Source organism: Halichoerus grypus, chromosome 8 (genome assembly GCF_964656455.1).
Source record: "Halichoerus grypus chromosome 8, mHalGry1.hap1.1, whole genome shotgun sequence".
In the NCBI taxonomy this organism is placed as follows: domain Eukaryota; kingdom Metazoa; phylum Chordata; class Mammalia; order Carnivora; family Phocidae; genus Halichoerus; species Halichoerus grypus.
Genome location: NC_135719.1, coordinates 76,244,330 through 76,266,667, shown reverse-complemented (window position 1 = coordinate 76,266,667; position 22,338 = coordinate 76,244,330).

Genomic DNA, 22,338 nt, shown 5'->3' with positions numbered 1-22,338 from the left:
TTGTTCAAAACAATCCTTTCCAATTTCCTCCTAAAACTTGATAAAAGCTGACCTTCCCTTTGTCTCCTCAGACTTGCATATAGTTTACCATAGCTTGCATGTCCTCCCTCGCAATTCCTCAACTATTCTGGAATGGACACATTTCGCTGGTAAAATAACTGGCTGTTTTGTTTTTAGTTGACATAATTGCTAAACTGCATGGCATAGACCCTAAGTACTAAAGTTTAGAAAAGTGAGAGACAGCTGCGTGGGCTGGGTGAGCGGAGCCAGTTGAGGAGGAGAGGTGGAATCTGCACTGGCAGAGAGGGGCAGGGGGCAGTACAGAGAAAAGCTCTTAACAGGAATTACAGAGAATTTTCTTTTTTTTTTTTTAAAGATCTTATTTATTTATTTGACAGAGAGAGACACAGCGAGAGAGGGAACACAAGCAGGGGGAGTGGGAGAGGGAGAAGCAGGCTTCCCGCGGAGCAGGGAGCCCGATGCGGGGCTCGATTCCAGGACCCTCGGATCATGACATGAGCCGAAGGCAGATGCTTAATGACTGAGCCACCCAGGCGCCCCTCTCATGGATATTCTTACCTAAGGCTCACAACTATTCTCTGAGGCGCTAATAAAATGTATTCCCATTTACCAATGAACAGATAAGCTTAGAGAAATTAGCTATCTTGCCCAAACCAAGTAAGACCAGAGCCAGATGTACTAAGAGTCAAGTTCCTAAGGATTATGCTTTATTGCTTCTCATATAAGTCTAGCTTGTGGTCTTTATGCCTTTCCTGCTCAAACACCCCTAAAACAGTGGTTCTTAACTGGGGGGTGATTTTGCCCTCCAGGGACATTTGGCAATCTCTGAAGACACTTTTGGTTTTCACAACTGGGGGGAAAATGCTACTGGCATTATTGGGAAGAGAACAGGGAGGCGGCTAAACATCCATGCATAGTGCAGTCTCTCACAGCAAAGACTTATCCAGCCCCAAATGCCAGTGCTGCCAAGGCTGAAAAGCCTTGCCCTAAAAGAATCTTGAAAACTGATGATCACTTCATTCATATTTAGGTGGACATGTAAATGTTTCATCATAAGTTTAAACAGTAGCAAAGAATGTAATGTGTATCATGAATACTGATATTTAAAAATAAAAGTCATATCATTTTTTAAATGTATTCAGTAATACTTAAACACCGTATCAAATTGATATCTAACATCATCCTTTTATTTATTTATTTTTAAAGATTTTATTTATTTGTTTGACAGAGAGAGACACAGCGAGAGAGGGAACACAAGCAGGGGGAGTGGGAGAGGGAGAAGCAGGCTTCCTGTGGAGCAGGGAGCCCAATGTGGGGCTCGAACCCAGGACCCTGGAATCATGACCTGAGCCGAAGGCAGACGCTTAACAACTGAGCCACCCAGGCGCCCCTAACATCATCCTTTTAAATAAGAGATACATGAACAAAGTATATTTCCATTCCACGTCCTCCAAGAAATATTATTCCAACGTAATATAGTTTATATTTGTAAATCTTATAATTACACAACCTTTTGCTCTACAACAATGACAACTATATATAAATTTAAAAATATTTCCTGTGACCCTAAGGTTCTAAGTCTGTAACTCCCAAACTATTTACGCAAGTGTTTCAGAGGCTCTTCAGTGAAGTGGGTACTGCAGGGAATTTTAAGTTTTCCAAGGTAACACAGTATGAACCACCAGTTTGGAAGTCATTCACAGCTTCCATATTAGATCGAACTACATTCCTTGGATGATGTTTTATTTTTGCAAAGCTGTTTTTTTTGGCAGTTGCCGTGAGCAAAAAGCAAGTCAGCACAAAAGTCAGCTTGGAAGAGGAAATGAGGGTGGTGGGGCCTCATCTGATTCCCAGGGTTGAGAAGTTGCGAAGCATACAATGGGGACACACATCCCATTAGTAACTGTGGTTATTTAAGAATGAAACAAAAATATTATGTTTTCTTTCACTTTAGGTTTTTCTTTTTTTTCAAATGGATATAACCGAGGTACAGGGGCGCAGGAGCACCTCACTCGGGGGGTCTCAAACAGACCAGGTTTGGCCCCTCGCCACTGACAAAATCCAAAGGCGGAGAGATGTGTTCTGGTGAAAGAAGAAATTTATTTCAGTATGCCAATGCCCAGTGACAGCAGACTAGTATCTCAAAGACTGTCTCCCCAACGTGCTGAAAATACTTCGAGGTTTATGTAAGGAAATTGTAGGGTGAAGGGGGGTGGGTACCTGTAGGTGAGCAGTAAAGGTCCGGTGGATCATTGTCTTGGGGTCAATCCCATGGGGTCTTGCTGACTCAGGCAGTCCCTATTGCTTGAGGGGTAGTTTCTGCTCCTACCACCCGATGCTTTGCCCACAGGGTCCTTGGCCTGAGTTAAGAGATAAGGAGAAAAGAGGAACTTAATTAGAAAGTTTGAGGTCAACACAGAGGGATTTGAAGTCCTCTTTCATGGCTACTATGTTGTTAGGATATACATACTTATTGTTTGAACTGAAGCACTTACTAGATGGAATGGATAGGTATTTCTTTCGGTTTGGGGACATAGTGGAAATTTACTGATTCATTAAGGGTGCTGAGAAAGAAAATTTGGGAACCTCTGTGTAAGTGTTATGAAACAGTCTTCTGGGTTGATGTAGTAGCACAATGACTATTAGTATGTAATATATCAAAATAATATTATTAATTTTGATAGTTATTAAGGATAAAAAGTAAAAAATGTTGGAAATGCATCTCTAGTGAATGTCCCTCCCCCCCATTAATCATATACCTGTGGATGAACAGTATTATGTATCCATGGATGAATATTACAAATGAATGTCAAGTTATGTTCCTATTGTTGAACTTAAAAGTAAAAGAGCCAGTTATTTTTCCAGGGAGATGGGTTTATTCGGGAATAGTAGAAAAATTGTAATTCAGAACATGCAAGCTACAGCAAACCACAGGCAAGTCCTGAGGTCAAAGGAGAGGAGATTTATAGAGTTACTTTGTAGAAAAAAAAAAAAAAAGTTGGGAGGGGCTGAGGCCAGAGTTCAGATGGTGAAGATTTCCTATAGGCTGAGTTATGGTATTTTCTTATTGGCTAAGCTTGTTGCTGGTACTTTTCTTCCTGCTGGGTCTGCAATTGACAAGGAATTGTGGGGTGTGAGGGCTCCTCCTCCTGGCCTCCCCACTCCATCTTTTTTTTTTTTTAAGAGGGAGAGAGAGACAGCACTTGTGCTGTGGGGAGGGGCAGAGGAAGAGGGAAAGAGAGAATCTTAAGCAGGTTCCACACAGGGCACAAGACTTGATCTCACGACACTGAGATCGTGACCAGAGCCAAAATCAAGAGTTGGTCGCTTAACTGACTGAGCCGCCCAGGAACCCCACCCCACCTCACTCCATTTTAAATGAGGGTTCCTTTATTTAGTTCCACACTATTTCTATTGTAATAGATGTAAGCACTGAATAATCTTGTTTGCACAAATATCTGAAGAGTTTTATTATAGCAGTGTCACTGAGTTATATGCCAAAAGTCATGTAGTGCTCAAGCATCAACAATGATTTTTAATGATCCATCAGCTCTACTAGTATTTGTTTTGTTGAAAGCAACGTTGGAAACATTTGATTTCCAAAAGAACATGTTATGCAGTCATTAGACTTACTTACTTTCTCAGCTCCAGAATTTCCAACCGAGCCTTTGTTTGTGCCCTGGAGGTTTACAACCTGGGGCAATGCACCTTATCAACCTGTGGGAAGGATTAGAAGTGTACTTTTCTGTTGTAAATGAGAAGAAGGGCTAGTGTGGAAGTGAGGCGGGAGGGAGAGCCTGCCAGTCTATCACTGGTAAATTCACAAGAAGATCCATTTTAGGGAAATACACATGGAGGGTGAGGACTTGGAAATCGGTCCCCTTAAAACTGACTGTACCCACATAAGTCTTGGAAAGCCTCTGCATATACCTAAGGGCACCCAGATCCCAGTATGGAGACCACTGCCGACGTGAGGGAAGAGGAGTTTTACTCCAGGATGTGGACACCATGGTATCCTTGGCCACACCTATATGGGCTATGGAGCTAAGGAGCAAACATTTTGGGATCACTCCCTTCTTTTCTTTCTCTTCCCCAAGTTGCAGATGAATATGGCCGCTGAACTCAGATTGTAAGGTTTAGGTTTCAGTTTTCCCACTTACCAGTTTTCTAAATTTGCACAGGTGATTTAATTGTGGGCTTCAGTTTACTAATGTGTGAAGTGTTGGTTATTATAGTATTTGGCTCATAAGATGGATGTGAGAATTAAATGAATCCAAGCACATAAAGCCAATGCAGGCTGGCTGGGTCCAAGGACCCAGAGAAGGCCCCTCAGGATCAGCCAAGAGGGTTCTTGGCTTCGCACAGGATGAAAATCAAACGTGAGCTGAGAGGAAGTGAAAGCAGAGCTTATTAAAGACATAGAGAGTGTAGATATAGACAGACCATGCAGGAGACTCAGAAAGGAAAGGAGAATGAGTCTCATCTTTGCTTGGGGTCTGGGGTTTTTATTAAGGATGGTGGTCTGGTGCAGTGTCTTCTCAGTAATCCAGGAACAAAGATGAATGTTTACCTGTCCTCTATAAGTCACTCATGCCCTGGAGCCAGGGGCCTTGATGAGTCAGTGGTCTTGCAAAACTTTTATGAAGACCTCCGCTGTCAGGCCTTAGTGCTGGAAGACTCCAAAGAAATCGTTAAATCCTGAGCTTTATAAGGAGGACATACGTTATCAGGTGCATGTAAGGCGTGTAGGTCTTAGCCAGAATAGAAGCAGGGAAGGAAGCAGTTCTTCATGGGGCCCCTCTAGTTTCCCTGTCTCAAAGCTCTCAAGAACAGTGTCTGGCATATGACAAGTACTCAATTAATGTAAACTATTACAGAGGTTCAACTGTGCCCCTGTAGGGGAATCCTGCCCTCCATCCTGGGAGGCCTAGCAGGACCAGGGTGGGGTCCAGGAAAAAGGGAGCCTTTGTGGCCTGTTCTTAAAGAGAAACTCAGCACCTGAGGCCCACGGAGTAGAGAGATTGAGAGAACAGACCCACAACAGACTCAGAGGAAAGGAGTCAAGGAACCGGCCACTTGAGTTTTCTTCTGTTCTAGACAAAAAGAGCCTTCATGAATTCTCAGGAATTTGGAGGCAAATTGCTGATCCATAACAAACAGAGGGCTTGTGCTGGATGCTCTTCAAGGGAACTGGGAGGTCTCCATTGGGCTCCTCAATTCGGCTGACAAGACTGGAACTAAGGCTGTTGGTTAATGCTTCTTCCCTTTTGTTCTCTGGCATTAAGCACATTTACATCCCTGTACCATTCTGCGTTTACTTACTCCACAAAGCAAACTGTTCTGGTTTTGTTTCTTTTTTCTTAGAACGCAGCTTTTAGCTTCTGCCTGGTTAATACTTAGCATTTATGTAAAGTTTGCATTTGTCTGATACGTTGAAGCTGGGCATTGGGGAAGACAGGAGAGATAGCCTTGGTGCCAGAAGGCGAGTTAAGCTGAGGAATCCATGAAATGAGATGTCTTAAGATGCCTAGGCTTCCCAAGGAGAAGGATTTGTGAAGACAAACATCTCTGAATTGGGGCAAAGGTTGTATTGATAGGCTGACTCTTTCATCCTCATTTCCTAGTTCCCCTGCTGCTTTGCTTGGTAAATAAGGCAGGTAGGGTGATGGAAAGAGTGGAAACTGGAAAGGAATCAGGATTTTTTGCAACCAGAGACCTTTCGCAAAGGTCTTTCTTAGGTTAAGTAAAAAAAAATTCCTCCTGTAATTTTAACACATGGATCCTGGTTCTGACCTTTTGGAGCCATGCAATCTGCTCTGTCTTCCACGTGCCAGCCTGCCCAACATTGGCGGACAGCTATTGGTGTCTCCTCACCGGCCCCAGGGAAGTGCTGGGACTGCTTCCCGGGGCTGAGTCAGGCCTTGTGGGAAAGGTACCAATCCCGTGCTGGAGTTTGTCCGCAGGGATGGAGGTCCTCTGTTAACTCCATCCACGATACAGCTGCAAGATATTTCAAAATTCTTTTTTTATAAATTTTATTTATTTATTCATGAGAGACACACAGAGAGAGAGGCAGAGGCAGAGGGAGAAGCAGGCTCTCCAAGGAGCAGGGAGCCCGATGCAGGACTCAATCCCAGCACCCCGGGATCATGACCTGAGCCGAAGGCAGATGCTTAACCGACTGAGCCACTCAGGTGCCCTCAAAATTCTTTTTAAAAAAGTCAACTTATGTTTTTTTTTTTGTTTTTTTTTAGATTTTATTTATTTCTTTGAGAGAGAGCATGAGACAGGGGAGGGTCAGAGGGAGAAGCAGAATCCCTGCTCAGCAGGGAGCCCAATGTGAGACTCGATCCCGGGACTCCAGGATCATGACCTGAGCCGAAGGCAGTCGCCCAACCAACTGAGCCACCCAGGCGCCCCAGCTCTGGGGTTTTTCTAACCTGACTAAAAAATCAAACCCTTCTCTGTTGCCTCCATTCAGGATCAGGCTTCAATCCACTCATCTCAGCAGACGCCATGATGGAAGTGTTTGGTGTTAGCCTTCCTGCAGCCTGAGCCCCCTAAGTGGGCTGGAGTCACAGAGCTACTATGCCCTTGGGCTGCTTGCTCGAGTCTGTCGCCAGGCCTGCTCTGGAAGGGCTGACTGTGCTGTACTCCAAGAAAAGGAGGTCAGGCTGTGCTATGCATGTGAACTCAGCCCACTGGGATTTTTGCTTCACCAGCACCCACATGGGGACTACTTGCCACAGGTCCCGACTTCTAGAAGCCTACTTAGAACAGGCATCTGCATTAGGAGAGAGGGTTCCCGAAGCTATTTGTCCCATGTCCCAGGGACCACTTTCTAATGTTTTCTTAGGATAAGGATCATTTATTGAAAGCTTCCTAGTGGTTGGCACTGTGCTAAGGATTATAATACCCATTTGGAAGCTTAGTGAGGAAAAGCAACTTGTCCAATTAGTAGCAGAGCCAAGAGGCCACCACGCTATCACAGGAAGGCTCATCTAGTCAGTTCTACATGCTAGTTAGGCTTTTGTGCAAAGAGACAGAAAAGTCAGAGGATGGGCACTGTGAAGGCTCCCATTCACAAGATGGGATGTGATTGTGACAGATGGATTCTAGAAATAAAAATTCTGTAGTGACGAGCCTGCTTCTTCTGCCTGTTTCTCCCCCTGCTTTGCTCTCTCTCTCTCTCTCTTTCTCTCCCTCTCTGACAAACAAATAAAATCTTGGGACGCCTGGGTGGTTCAGTCAGTTAAGCGTCTGAAATGAAGATTCTGGAGGGGTGTCATTATTACAACAAGATCTATAGTATCAGAAAAGTTCTCAGGCTTGGGGCGCCTGGGTGGCTCAGTCGTTAAGCCCCACCTTCGGCTCAGGTCATGATCCCAGGGTCCTGGGATCGAGCCCCGCATCGGGCTCCCTGCTCAGTGGGAAGCCGGCTTCCCCTCTCACACTCCCCCTGCTTGTGTTCCCTCTCTCGCTGTCTCTCTCTCTGTCAAATAAATAAATAAAATCTTAAAAAAAAAAAAAAAGTCCTCAGGCTTATGAGGACCCTTTATTTCCTTTTAGGATCCTCTCATGGAATACGAATCTTGGATGCCAGTTACATATGGCCAAGGAAGTCATCTATGACCTTTTTTTTGCTCCCCTTTCTTTTTAAATTTAGAAGATAGAATCATTGCAGGTGAACATTTTTGCTTTACCTTGGGGAAGGGAGTAGAAAGAGCAGGAAAGTGTGACAGAGAATGATAGGGAGTATCATGGACTGATCTGTGGAAGAGGAAAACTAAAATCATTATCTCCATCACAAAAAAAAAATCCCCCAAAGTCATGAGCACCTTGGTTATAGAGTACACCAAGCACAGCCTCTGGAACCCAGCTCCATTCAACACTATGTTATGCAGGCTAATTTTAAAAATCATCTTTTAGTTACTAATTTGAAGGTGGTGTCATCGTACATATGACTGAATTTCTATGAGCCTTGGTTTCCTCATCTATAAAATGGGGAGCATAGTATCTACCTCAGAGGGTTGTTGTAAAGATTAAATGGAGTAATGTTTCTAAAATGACTAGTCCAGTGCTGCTATCCCATCATTAACACCTTCTTTCTCTTTCTTTCCTTCTTTAAGCTTATTTTATTTTATTTTTTTAAAAGATTTTATTTATTCATTTGAGACAGAGAGATAGAGAGAGAGAGAGAGCATGAGCAGGGGAGAGGCAGAGGGAGAGGGAGAAGCAGGCTCCCAGCCGAGCCAGGAGCCAGACGTGGGGCTCGATCCCAGGACCCTGGGATCATGACCTGAGCCGAAGGCAGACGCTTAACCATCTGAGCCACCCAGGCGCCCCTTAGCTTATTTTAATGTATACACAATCTAAAACATATCAGTAAAATTTAACCTTCATAAAGGCCCATACATGAAAGGAACAAAAGAAAATGCCTATATTTATCTGTTGTTTATTTTGAAATTTTAAGTTTCTAGAAAAATATATGTATATACATATAATAAAAAAAATATATATATATATACACATATATATGCAATGCTTATTCACTAACAACCTAGCACAATTTGTTGAGTTCTTTTTTTTTTTGAACATTGGACAAAATATTTTTTCTTTTTTTTAAAATATATAATGTATTATTTGTTTCAGGGGTACAGGTCTGTTCTTTCTGAGTTCTTGATCTCAAGATTCAGAGGGCAGGAAGTAGTAGTATTAAAGGATAATATTACAGAATTTATGAGGAAACCTAAAGTAATTTATCTGGCCAAGGAAAGAAGGCTAAAGAGGGACTGTAGTACAGACAAGAATACTGTCACTGTCACCTTATAAGGAGGGTCATAATGGGAGCCATCCTCAGTGCACGTGTTTGCTCTGATCGAGCTTAGTGAACTTAGCAAACAGGGAAGGCTACAGGGGGAAAGACTTCAGATTAGCCTTGCCTCCAACATGGTGCATGACCAGCAACAAAGGCAGCGTGTTTACCTGCCTTGAATGTTTTATATTGCTTTGCATCTTCCTGAAGCTAGTAGACTAAAGGAGATCCATTGGAAAGTTCAACCAATATTCGTTAGCCTACCTGACACAACCTGGCTTCTTTTTTTTCGTAGCAGGAAGACCTATGTGGTGCATTTCATTTCTCCTTGCCTACAGTTCTGACATGAAAGGTAGCCTTAATCTGCCAACTCATTCTGATGCGATTGCTTTGGAAGTCACTCCAAAGTCACTGTGGCTAAATGGGATGTGGCGGTTAAGATAGAAATGCATTTCAGTTAATACCTCAGCTGCACCGAAGCTAAGCCAGTGCCAGCCCTAATTCCTAAAGAAAAACAAATCCACAATAATCCATCTTCTAATTCTGTGCAGAATGGCACAACACCAGATCATGTCAGTCGTTGAGTCCTCTTTCCCTCACACCATGGCCCAGACCAGCCCTTCACAACTTGAGGTCAGCAAATCACACATGTACAAGTATGAAGCCAAGACAGCATCATCAACTTCCTTGATTTATCTGAAACGAGGGCCTCTACTCTGATGAGAGAAAGACACCCATTCTTTTTCAATGGGAAATCACCTTCTCCTGAGCAGCAACCAAAATGAGTTCTGTTTTGTAAACAAGGTTTTCTTGGGTTAAACTTGGTTTTGTCTTCTTGCTTCCTTTGGAGTATCCTTAATCTTCACTATCTCCCCAGGCTCTGAGGCAGGGCCTTGATATTTACTCATTCACACTGAGCTGTAAATGACAGATCTGAGAGTCCATTGCTTTCTAGAAAGAGTCACATTTGAATATCATTGTTAAACTGGAGCAAAAAGAATAGGACAAGGAAGGAAGCAGACAAGGTTGGAAACAGACAAGGAAGGAAATAGACAAGAGAGGGAAACAGACAAGGTTGAGGGGAAGATACTGGTTCAGGGCCCCAGGAGGCCAACTATAGCCTGGGGGCCACATTGGGCCTGACACCTGTTTTCCTACAGCCCTTGAGCCAAGAATGATCTTTTTACAGTTTTTAAATGGTACGAAAAAAAAATCAAAAGAAGGATATTTTGTGACATGTGAAAATTATATGAAATTCCAATTGCAGGGTCTGCAGTTTTATTAGAACAGAGCCACGCTCATGACACAAAATCTGTGGTTGCTTTTGCACTACGAAGGCAAAGTTCAATAGTTGCACCCTGCGGAGCGCAGGGCCCATGAAGCCTGAAGTATTTACTACCTGGCCCTTTACAGAAAATGCTTGCTGCCCCCTTTAGGGTAAACTGTTCATACAGCAGGCAAGTGGCTCCGAAGGAGAAAGCGATTTGGAAAGGGAGAGATGTATCCTTTTAACACCCAATGTGTCTGAATGGGCCAAGCTTTTACTTCAGTTACCATCTTCCTTGCTGGCATTAATCAGTAGGCTCATGCCAGGGATAGGAGGCTGTAGAAGATTTCCCAGGGCCTTGGCTCATCCCTCCAAAATGCTTGCTGAGGCAGGGTGCCAGTTACCTCAATGGCTGGCAGAGGTGCCCTGCTCCGATGCCCAGCTGCCCCCACAGTGTTGACTGAATGGGTGAGTAAATAGTAAATCCCCTAGGAAAAAAAACTCCCTTACGTTATCTTTTGGTTTAAAGTATTTATATTTTTTCTCAGGGCACCTGGGTGGCTCAGTTGTTAAGCGTCTGCCTTCGGCTCAGGTCATGATCCTGGGGTCCTGGGATTGAGCACTGTATCGGGCTCCCTCCTCTGCGGGAAGCCTGCTTCTCCCTCTCCCACTCCCCCTGCTGTGTTCCCTCTCTTGCTGTGTCTCTGTCAAATAAATAAATAAAATCTTAAAAAAAAAATTATATTTTTTCTATCAATTTATTCATTTATTAAATCCTTTATTCCATAAACATTTGTTGAGCACCTACTATGTGCTAGGCACCAGACATACAAAGGAGACTGAAATACCGCCCTCGTCCCTGCGTTTGAGGGGCTCATAGTCTAGTGGTGGAGAGACAGGCTGGACATAGTTTTATAACATAAGTACAAGTAGGATGCTGGTGGGAACTCCCAAGAACACAGAGACCGTGGGGCAGAAATGGCAAGAATTAATGTTTCGCTACGTACTAAGTCAATCTGTTGGTGAATCACTTGGTTACACACAGAATTTTGAAGAAATGTAAGACTGACACCACCTAATGGGATTCTCAGTACTACTTACAGTTTTCCAAAGTGTCAAGCTCTTTTGCCCTGTATTAGTTTGCTAGGGCTGCCATAACAAAGTACCACAGACTGGGTAGTTTAAACAATACACATTTGTTTTCTCACAGTTCCGGAGACCAGATGTCTGAGATCAAGAGTGAGCAGAACCAACATCTTCTGAGGCTCCTCTCCTTGCCTTGTAGATGACTGTCTTCTCCCTCCTCCCTTTGAGCTAGCAATTCTACTTCTTTTTTAAAAAGTTTTTAAAAAGTAATCTCTTATGCCCAATGTGGGGCTTGAACTCATGACTCCAAGATGAGGAATCTCATGCTCTACTGACTGAGCCAGCCAGGCTCCCACAATTCTACTTTTTGATCCAAGGGAAAGAGAGTTGTAGGTAAAAACTGGGTTTTTCCCCCCCTTTTCCTTTAAATAGAAAATCTGTAAGATGCTAAAGCACAAGATTTTTGGTATCTTGTTAACACAGTGTTACATAAAAAAGGGGTAGACGACAATTCTTGTACTTCAATGCCTTGAACTCAAGAGGCAAGAGCATCAGGGACAGTGTCCAGCAAAGTGATAGCAGTGCTGGGAGGACCAGTTTCTACAGAGCTACCAGGAGGCCCAGAGAAAGAAGCAGTAAACAACAGATGATATCTGATCAGGCATCTTTGTGAGCAACTGTGAGACTGAATACACCCCAAAGTATTTGGTTAGGAGGACTTTGAGGGGGGCTGGGGTCATGCAGTGAAACAGGTTACAGCAGATTTTATTTTTTATTTATTTTTAAAAAGATTTTATTTATTTATTTGAGAGAGAGAGAGAGAGTGAGAGCCAGAGAGAGCACAAGCAGGGGAAAAGCAGAGGGAGAGGGAGAAGCAGGCTTCCCGCTGAGCAAGGAGCCGAATGCGGGGCTCAATTCCATGATCCTGGGATCATAACCTGAGCTGAAGGCAGAGGTTTAACTGAACCACCCAGGCACCCCCAGCAGATTTCAGATAAAAGGATTACGAGCATTAGTTCTGAAATTATACCAATATTAAGTAAAGTTTATGATCTGTATTCCTCTTATTTGTAATGTTATTTTCAGATGTTTTTATTTGCAAGTATTCAGCAAGTCTACCTGGGACGATGGAAAAGAAATATGGCCAGTAGCCTTCTGGTGGAAGCAGGGGAAGTCGGGTAAAATCTGCCTCCTCATCCTGGCTTTGGGGTGGAAAATGTAAGTCTATGTCGGCTCAGCCAGGCTCCAAGCCCACATCTAGTCAAAATCTGTGGTTTCAACCAGCCTGGTTTTAAAAGAAATCTGGTCCTGCATTTCCCAAAGTGACCAATGGGTGAATCATTTTTAAAAGAAAAAAATAAGTGCTCGAACAAACTAACATTTTTTATGTTATCTATGTATAAACATTAATATGCTTGTGGCTCTTAGATAAATACAAAACCAAAACAAATAATGATTTGCAGAAGCAGAACAGCTGATATTGGGTTTAGTGTTAGAATTTGCCTCTAGTGTGATACATTTTTTTTTTAAGATATTATTTTATTTATTTGACAGAAAGAGAGAGAGAGCACAAGCAGAGGGAGAGGGAGAGGGTGAAGCATGCCCCCTGTTGAGCAGGGAGCCTGATGCAGGGCTCTATCCCAGGACCCTGAGATCATGACCTGAGCTGAAGGCAGACGCTTAACCGACTGAGCCACCCAGGCACCCTAGTGTGATACTTTTTTTTTTTTTTTTAAAGATTTTCTTTACTTATTTGACAGAGAGAGACACAGCGAGAGAGGGAACACAAGCAGGGGGAGTGGGAGAGGGAGAACCAGGCTTCCCGCTGAGCAGGGAGCCCGATGCAGGGCTCGAACCCAGGACCCTGGGATCATGACCTGAGCCAAAGGCAGATGCTCAACCATCTGAGCCACCCAGGTGCCCCAATGATACATTTTTATATATCAAAATAAAAACATTAAGGTAGAGAATACTAATACTAATAATCAAATATTTCTATTAAACCAGGTATCCAGTATGGACTCCGACATCAGTGACCCTTTGCAGGGTTTGAGTGTAAACACAATCCAACTTCAGGCACCAGCAGTGAGTGGCGTCTTAATCATAAGGTAGTTATTCAGATAATTGGAATTGTGTTAAACATACCGTCCAGAATAAAGTGACAGCGTAATATTAAAAATATTTATTAAAGAAAAACCCTTGGACCCCTGAGGATATATCTATGGGCCTGGACCCCATTTTGATAAAGGCACTTTTATAAGTTTATCAAAGACTATCAAGAGAAAGAGGCCTAGTTCCCCAAACATCCAGGGTCTTTCAAGAAAGGCACTGGGCAGTGCCAGAAGGTGACACTAAATGTCCTCTACTCTGCAGGTTTGGGTGCTGAGCCTTTTATTTCTTGAGCTCCCAGTCTTATCGTGTTAATACCTAACCCTTGGGAAATGACTAACAGATGTTCATTTCCTGTGATGTTGAAATTAGTTCTTTATTATTGACTTCTACTTTTCCCCTTATTCTGAAAAGTCAGACCCTGGCTCAGAATATTTAAAATCAGCCATATGAAGCACCATTTATTTGTTGGGGGGCAGACCATGTGCTTGGTCTGAATGCAGCAATGGCAAAGATCTGTCCTCTTGTTATTCCATCAGAATTCACATCTGTTAACCTCTGGGGCATCACACCAAAACCATCTGCTTTACCAGTATTTGCTAGGGGGATTGGGAGTAGGGGTGAAAGGGACAGAGAAAGAATAAATTGGGAAACTTTCTTTTGGCCTTTCAGGGTGCTGAGAGGTATCCGGATTCAACCGGTACATGAGAGCCATAGAAAAAAACATTCCTGTCCTCTTTAGATGTAAGCAAGGCTGAAAGTCAAGACTTGGGGCACCAGAATAAAATTCTCTCTTTCTTATAATTTTTTGAAAAGAATAAGAAAACCCTTGAGAACTTGCAGATACGTAAAATTTTATCTATACATGCATGGATCAGCCACGAAAAGTGAAATATCTCAAGTGATCAAGCCACATGAATGAAAAACCTCAATTAACTCTTGATTTGAATAGTGAACATGACCCCTAGAGAAAAAAAGTCATTACTACATTGCATTGATAAAAATCACTCTCTCCCTCCCATAACTGAGTTCTCTGTCTATAGGTACATGGTTAGCATAGAAAATAACCTTTCTATGTGTTTAGATTCATGGTGCCCAACCCGGGGTATACATAAAGGTCACCTGGGAAAGTTTCTTGGGGTTTTTTTGGAGATTTTTATTTTTTTTTAATTTGTATTTTTTATTATTTTTAAAGATCTTATGTATTTATTTATTTGACACAGAGAGAGAGAGCACAAGCAGGGGGAGCAGGAGAGGGAGAAGCAGGCTCCCTGCTGAACAGGGAGCCCAATGCGGGACTCGATCCCAGGACCCTGTGATCATGACCCGAGCCGAAGGCAGACGCTTAACCATCTGAGCCACCCAGACGCCCTTTTTTGAGGTTTTTTAAAAAAAGATTTATTTATTTATTTTAGAGAGAGAGGGAGAGAGAGAGAGAGAATCCTCAAGCAGACTCCCCACTGAGCATGGAGCCCAGTGTGGAGCTCAATCCCAGGACCTTGAAATCAAGATCTGAGCTGAAACCCAAGAGTCGGACACTCAACCAACTGAGCCACCCAGGCGCCCCCGCCTTTTTAAAAAAGATTTATTTATTTGAGAGAGTGAGTGAGAGAGAAAGCATGAGTGGGGGGTGGGGTGCAGAGGGAGAGGGAGAAGCAGACTTCCCACGGAGCAGGGACCCAGATGCAGGGCTCCATTCCAGGACCCTGGAATTATGACCTGAGCCAAAGGTGGACACTTAACCGATTGAGCCACCCAGGCGCCCTTAAACTCAGGAAAGTTTTAAAACATGCTGTGATCTGGTCCCATCCGGGAAGATTTGGATTTAATTGGTCCAAGGGCGGAGTCCGGGCACTGACATGGTTTAAAAGTTCCTCTAGGCTTTACTAATGTGTAGAAATGTTAAGGACCACTGATTCGGACAAAAACTTGCTATTTTTCTGCAGCTGCTGGTAAGCTAATTTCAGAAGCTAATCATTCAAAAGAACCTGTTAGGTCAGGGGCAAGAGGTATTAGAAAGAAGAATCAAGAAGATGTGTAATTCAGTGAAGAAAAACAATAACATCGAAGCCAGCATGGATTTTACAACCTCAGTAATCTTAACATTTTAGGTCAGATAATTCTTTGTTACGGGGAACTGTTCTGTGCATTGTAAGCTGTTTAGCAGCATCCCTGGCTTCTACTCCTCAGGTATGCACTACGGATCTTCCCTCAGGTGTGACGACCAAAAATGTCCCTAGGCATTGCCAAATGTCTCCTGGTGTGTACCCCAACTTGCATTTGATAACCACTGATCTAGACAATTAGAGTGTGGCTTTTTCCTTCTTCTTTATCTAAATCTGCTTTATCTTCCCTAAAATTAGCAAGTCTAATAAGTTCTTAAAACCCATCTGGTACTGGCTCAAAATTTACCAGCTTTGCAGAAAGGCCAGGAAGGCTCTGTTTAGTGATGAAGATAGCCATCTTCATGGATGCTTTGGAATTAAGGTAGCATCCAAAATGAAAGGGGTTTTTATTGTTTGTTTGTTTGTTTTTAATGTGGAGTCATGAATCTTACTATAGATTAATCTTTTGGAGGAGAAGACCTGAGATCCAAAATTAGTTTTTTAAAAAATACAAACCACAAAACAATTATACTCTAGTCAAACCAAGAGGACTTTTTGAAACACAGACATATTTCAGCGATACCAGAGAATAGTTTTGATGCATTTGTCCTAAATTCACTTCTTAAAATATCACTAGATTTACTAAAACCCTATTTTTTATATCACACAGAATAACCAATCTGTGAACTAGTGTAAGGAGGAAAGCTCTAACAGACTGACAATGAAATCATTCATATGGGACCGTGACAAACCTCAGGGGGACTGTTAATTTTCTGTTTTCAGAATGACTTAGTTGACACCAGATATTACAGTTAGTACAAAAATCACCCATGGCAACAGCACTTGATTTGAAAAGCCGTAGGCTTACAAATGCATCGAGGTTGAGGTAGTTAGGGTAGGGACTAAATACTACTTCTCCCATAGTGCCCAGAATTCTGTGGATCTACATTTGCCAGTGTTTATGGATTACTGAGCGCGACCCCTGTACTGGGTGCCTGACTTGCATTCTCTCATTAACCTTCGCAAAAGCCCTCAGAGCAGTTAGTCTTATTATCCCTATTTTATAATAGAGGAACTTCTCTTGGAGCTTAAAGTGTTAAACTTCCCAAGGCCACAATGCTAGTAAGTAGTGCTACGTCTCTATCTCAGAAGTTCCTGGACTTTTTTGGTTCATAATGTGCTTAGTGTTTCAGTAGTATTTTCCCAGTGCACCTGGGCCAAGAGAGAAACACCCAACAGTTCCATTTATTATGTAGGTAGGTGCAAAGAACTTTATAAATATTTCTGTCCCAACAACTTAGAGTCATTTTGAGGGAACAACACACATAAACTGGAAGAAAAAAATAACGTATTTTATTTCATTCCTAAAGAAACCCTATCCCTTACTAGTGGGATGGGTGTACCTGTTTGACAAGCACGGCTTCTCGAACTTGGAATTGGACACCACCAGCCTCATTTTCTGTTCCATGTTGAGTTTTGCGTGTTACTTGCTTTTTAGCTCAGCAACTTCCAAAGACCTAGCTTTGAAAAGATACGATGCTATCAAAAGGAGTGTTTCAATCTAATGTTGAAGCTATGAATGAACTACTATGAGTGAGTTGTTTGTGCCATATCTGACAGATGTCAAGTCTTGCTGTGCTTTTCTTGAAAATATAAAAGGTGCTCACTGTTGGGGAACTGCAAGTCTATCTGTTTCTTTCCACTAGGCTGTGAGCCATTTGATCAGTTGCCATATTCTCTTATTCATCCCCATATACTCACCCTTGGCATAGGGCTTGGCACATAAGCACACAGTAGGTGAAAGGAGAGGTCTGAGTTGTTCCTGGTTCTTGGTTCCACTCTCATTCTCTACAGAGAAGATCTGAACTCTTCTGAATCTTCTAAGGGTGACTTTCTTCCCAAAGCTTGTTGATTTCAGACCCCCCCTTCCTAAAGATGAGCTCAAACTGGCCTCCAAGGACTGGGGAACCCAGAGCCCCATCACCAAGACCTGTTCATTCTAGCAAAGTCAGAGTCAAGCAAATCTGTCCCCGCAAAGTCAAACCCTCTGTGACCTCTGTGATCTCCACAGCTGTCCCCAAAAGCAGCAGCTCCAACAGTCACACATGTTTGCCTCCAAGGCTGTGAGGTGGCTCTTTTTAGAGAATGAGAACAGGGAGGGAGGTGGGGAGGAGTTTGCAACTAGGACAAAGTGTGACCTTAACAGGAGTGAATGCTCTTGCATTGGTTTCTACAGTCCTGATACGCCAGTCAATTTATTTGAATGGCAGAACAAACTTACCATCTGTCAGCTTCCCACAGTCCCATTCTGGGGCTATGGCTGAAAACAGCCACCACTCACTCTCCTTTGAGACAGTGTTCTTCATTTCATCTCCCACAGCATGGAGTTCTCAATTAATTCTTGCTATTGTCTAATGTCTGGCCATGGCCTTCCATTACATCATTAATGCTGGTAGAACCAGATTAACAAATACATCCATGAAAAGCCCATGACATTGCTTGTTCAGTAATCCCACTCCTAGGTACTTCTACAGATATTCTCACAGATTTGAGAATGACATACATGTATTATCAATTACAGCAGTATTTTTAATGAAAGATTAGAAATAACTGATAATATCCTTTAATAGGGAACTATTAAACTATGACACTTTACACATAGAATATTAGGCAGTCTTTTAAAGCAGGGGTCAGCAAACTTTTTCTGTAAAGGGCCATACAGTAAAATCTTAAGTTCTGCAGATCATCCTATTCTCTGTTGCAATTACTCAACTCTGCCATTGTCGGACAAAAGTAGCCACAGACAGTGAATACATGAATGGGCATGACTGTGTTGCAATAAAACTTTATTTACAAAAACAGGTGCAGACCTGTGGGCTGTAGTTTGCCCAGCCTGATTTAAATGAATGAGGCAAGTCTATATATACTGCTATAGAAAGAGTCCTAAGATATGTCATTATGCAAAGTAAACCAAGGAGGAAAAGAAATACAAGGACATAAGTAAATATGCAGAATACCCTGGCAGAATACAGAAGGCTGTATAAGAAACTAAATGTGGTTGCATCTGGGGATGGCACCAGAAGGGCTGAGAGAAAGGGGAAATGCTTTCAAAGGAGAATTCCAATTTGTGATATTAAGGCTGACCATTTGTATACTCCTTCCATAACCAGCATTCCTCTGCCTGACTTCCCCTTATGACTGAGGCACATTTGATTCCCCATGTAAATTGCAAACTCTTTTGAAGGACTATTTTTATATTTGCAGGCTTTCCTGCTTCTTGCCACAACATACAATTTATCACAATGTTTTGCACAAAGCAGGCTTTCTTTATATACTTATGACATGAAAATGGTAAAATAAATACTCACTTATAAAGGTAATGGTGCGAGGGAACCCACCATTGTAACTCTTGATAGCAAGAGTTGCATGCTATTCCTCCCACTCTCCCCACGATTCAGTTACTCTCGTATAGGTAGAATCAAATTAAAGCACACTTCAAGGACATTGAAGGAAACAACATGGGGAAATACGTGGCCCATCATGGGGCTCATTCCATGTTGAATATCCACCTGAATTAAAGGACTGTTGTGGCACAGTGGCTGTTCCATGTTCCCCACACCACCTCCTCCTGAGCACACTTGAAGACATTCCCTGGCCGCCCTGGCCGCCCATGTCTGAGTCGTCCCTGGGCCCACAGGGAGTGTGTCTGCAAGTGCAGGGGGCTCACAGCTCTCTGGACACCTACACACTAGGCATGAGTCAGGGCAAAATGGGAAACACCCCCTCCGCCCTCAAAGGAAGGTTATGTCCAGTCACGGATGGCCCAGCTGTGAGATATTTTCAACTCCTGGGGAGGTGGTGTGGGTGGGAGACATTTGGAGTGACTGTACGGGCGGCTGCCTTCTCATTCTCCTGAAGGACTCACTCAGCTCCCTCCTGGAGAACAAGAGGACGGGCAATACAATTCTCAGATGCTTGCTTTCCAGCGATACTATGACCCTGATGTGAGTTGCCATGACAATTTACACATATTAGATCCGCACTCTTTGGGTCTTTTTATGTCCTTACGGGGAATGAAGCTGATATTTTGCGTTGAAATTCTATCCATCCTTACAGACTCTCCAGGTCAGAGATTCCAGCTCCAATGACATCGACATCCTTGCTCCCATTGCAGGAGCAGGACACCCCTCTTGTTGATGGCCGATGGTGGCTAGATGAATGGAGCTCTGGGCGTGGATTCAGGCATTTGGGTGTACCTTGAGCGGGGGAAAGAGCGGAAGAGAGGACAGTCTGTCATAAGAAAAACTGAATCAGCTGATTAAAAGTCAACCACAAAATCTTGGCTTTGGAAGCGATCAGAAAAACAACTAGCTCAGGTGCAGCATTCTGCAGATGGAGAGTGAACACGGAAAGGGGAAGTGACCTGCCCAAGGTCACAGAGCTACTTGGTGGCAAACAGAGGATTAAAATGGAGTCTCTTGACTCCATTTCCAGTCCGGTGCCTTTCTAGATGACACGTGATAGGAACACAATATAGCATAGTAGATTTCCTCAAAAAGCAGAAAAGAGGGCCTGCCTTCCTTTAATTTACTGCTGAAGAGTTGCATGCTATTGTCTGGTGCTGGAGGCTGAGGATTATGATGGACATTCCTAAAGATATTAATGAATTCTTTCCTCTTCCGTTGACTGTGCCACAGGTGCATGTAGGGCTAATTCAAGGGAATTGATTGCGAGTGATGACTCTCCCCAAAGTCTCCAAAATGTCTGTTCTAAAAGAGCAGGCCAAATAAAAATACATTTTTTTTTTTAATGTAAAAAGAAGGCAGACACAGTATACTTGGTTCCAGATTTGCCAACTCTGAGAATCTGCCAACTCTTTATTGCTTCTGCAGTATGCAGAGCTTTAGAATTGGAGCACCTTGATAGGTAGCACCTACATACAAGGTGATGAGGAGGAGGAGGAGGAGGGAACATTTCTTGAATGCATACTATGTGCTAATCACATAGCTAAAACCAAATCACATAGGAAAGGCTTTACATTTATTCTCTCATTTTATCTTCTCAGTAACACTAAGAGGTAGATACGGTTATTCCCATTTCCAGAGGGTAAGCTGAGGCTTAGAGAAGTCTCATGGCTACAAAGAGGTAGATGCAGTATTTATATTCAGACGGGCGCAAGAGCCTGTCTACACCCTATTTTTCCCGTAAATTAGAAACACAGCATTTAGAGGTGGAAGGTGCCCGTCTCATCCAAGAGGCACCTTTAATAGGTGAAGAAACAGGCACCCAGAGAAGTGGAATGGTTTGTTCTAGTTACATAATTAGTGACAAACCCCAGGTTTCCAGGCTCAGAAGAATGCCCTCTACTGGATCACTGAAAAGGGTTTTCCCTTGTTGTTTTTTTTTTAAATGCCTCTGGCAGTGCATTTCGTCAGCAGCTCTCCAGATCTTTAAGGAGAGCTGTTTAGTGGCAGATTAATCCAGATCAGCTACACACAAAAGGGTAGTACTGTGTAGCAGCTAAGAATTTTGGCGCCATCAGCCATCAGCTACAGTCTTGGGTTATTTATTGATCTTCTCTATGCCTTCTTCATCTTCAACTTTCTTCATCTGTAAAGTAGGGGTAGCGACTTCCTGGAGTTGTGAGTATATATGCACAGGGCTGGACACAATGCGAACTCTGCGTAAGTATAAGCTGGCTTACATAATGATTTGTTCTTATAAATATGGGGGAGAGGAGAGATGGGGGAGGAAGAGGGATTGTCCCCACACTGTGCAAGTAGCACTCTGGCTAATAGGCCATGTGGCCACTCTGTCCTTTTCCCTTGATGCCTTTTAGAGCTGTATCCAATCTGTTCACACTGCCTAAGCTCCAGTCCATTGGAGCCACGTTTTGTGTCTGCCACACAACCAGCAAGCACTCCTTGCCCTCAGTCCATCCTCCTCGAGAGCCTTGGGTAGGGCAAATCACTTCACTGGCAACTCACTTCCACTGGGCCTGGGTTTACCCATCAGTTAAAGGAGCAACTAAAGAGAGTAAAATGTTATGAATTAATTTAACTATATATTAAATAGAACTTTATGGGTGAAGTTAGGGGCACCTGGGTGGCTTAGTCGGTTAAGTGTCTGCCTTCAGCTCAGGTCATGATCTCAGGGTCCTGGGATCGAGCCCCGCATCGGGCTCCTTGCTCAGCAGGAAGCCTGCTTCTCCCTCTCCCTCTGCTGCTCCCCCTGCTTGTGCTCTCTCTCTCTCTGTCAAATAAATAAATAAAATCTTTAAAAAAAAAGAACTTCATGGGTGATCTAAGAATCTGTCAAGCATTTTCTCTCTGGGAAACTATTCCAAAAAACTATTCAGCAAGGAAATTTTGGGGATATGATCCCTTGTGACCTGGAAATACCCTATAATAATCATGCAGTTTTGGAAGAAGGAGGATTTTCAAAGGGTGAGGACAGGGATGGTGGGTGGGGGTGGGAGATGGGGGGAAATAATGATTCGTCTTAGAAGCTGTATTCGAATAGGAGAGGTTGGAAACTGGCACCTTACGAGGGGCTGGGTCCTGAGCATTCTGCTGCCTTTCTGCACAGATAATTACTTTGATGACCTACAGTGAATCCAAAGCGACAGCTGACATGATGCCACCATCCTGAAGGTTGTTGACCCGAAGTAGCCCAGATGCTGCTGCTGCATCAGTGTTAGGTGATACACAGACCTGAGACGTGTAGAGGGAGTGCATAGAGGGGGCAACGTTCTCAGAGCCTGAGGTCAACAGGCTCCCACTGCCCTTTTAGGGAAGCTCCCCCCACCCCCCATCTCCAGTTCTATTTTCTTCCCTTCCCTGTGTTGGTTAACTTAATGGTTGCTCAGCCTGGCTGACAGCAAGGAGCATCTGAGGACCCAGGAGCTACGCTGGTAGAAGTTCCCTGGGTGTTTC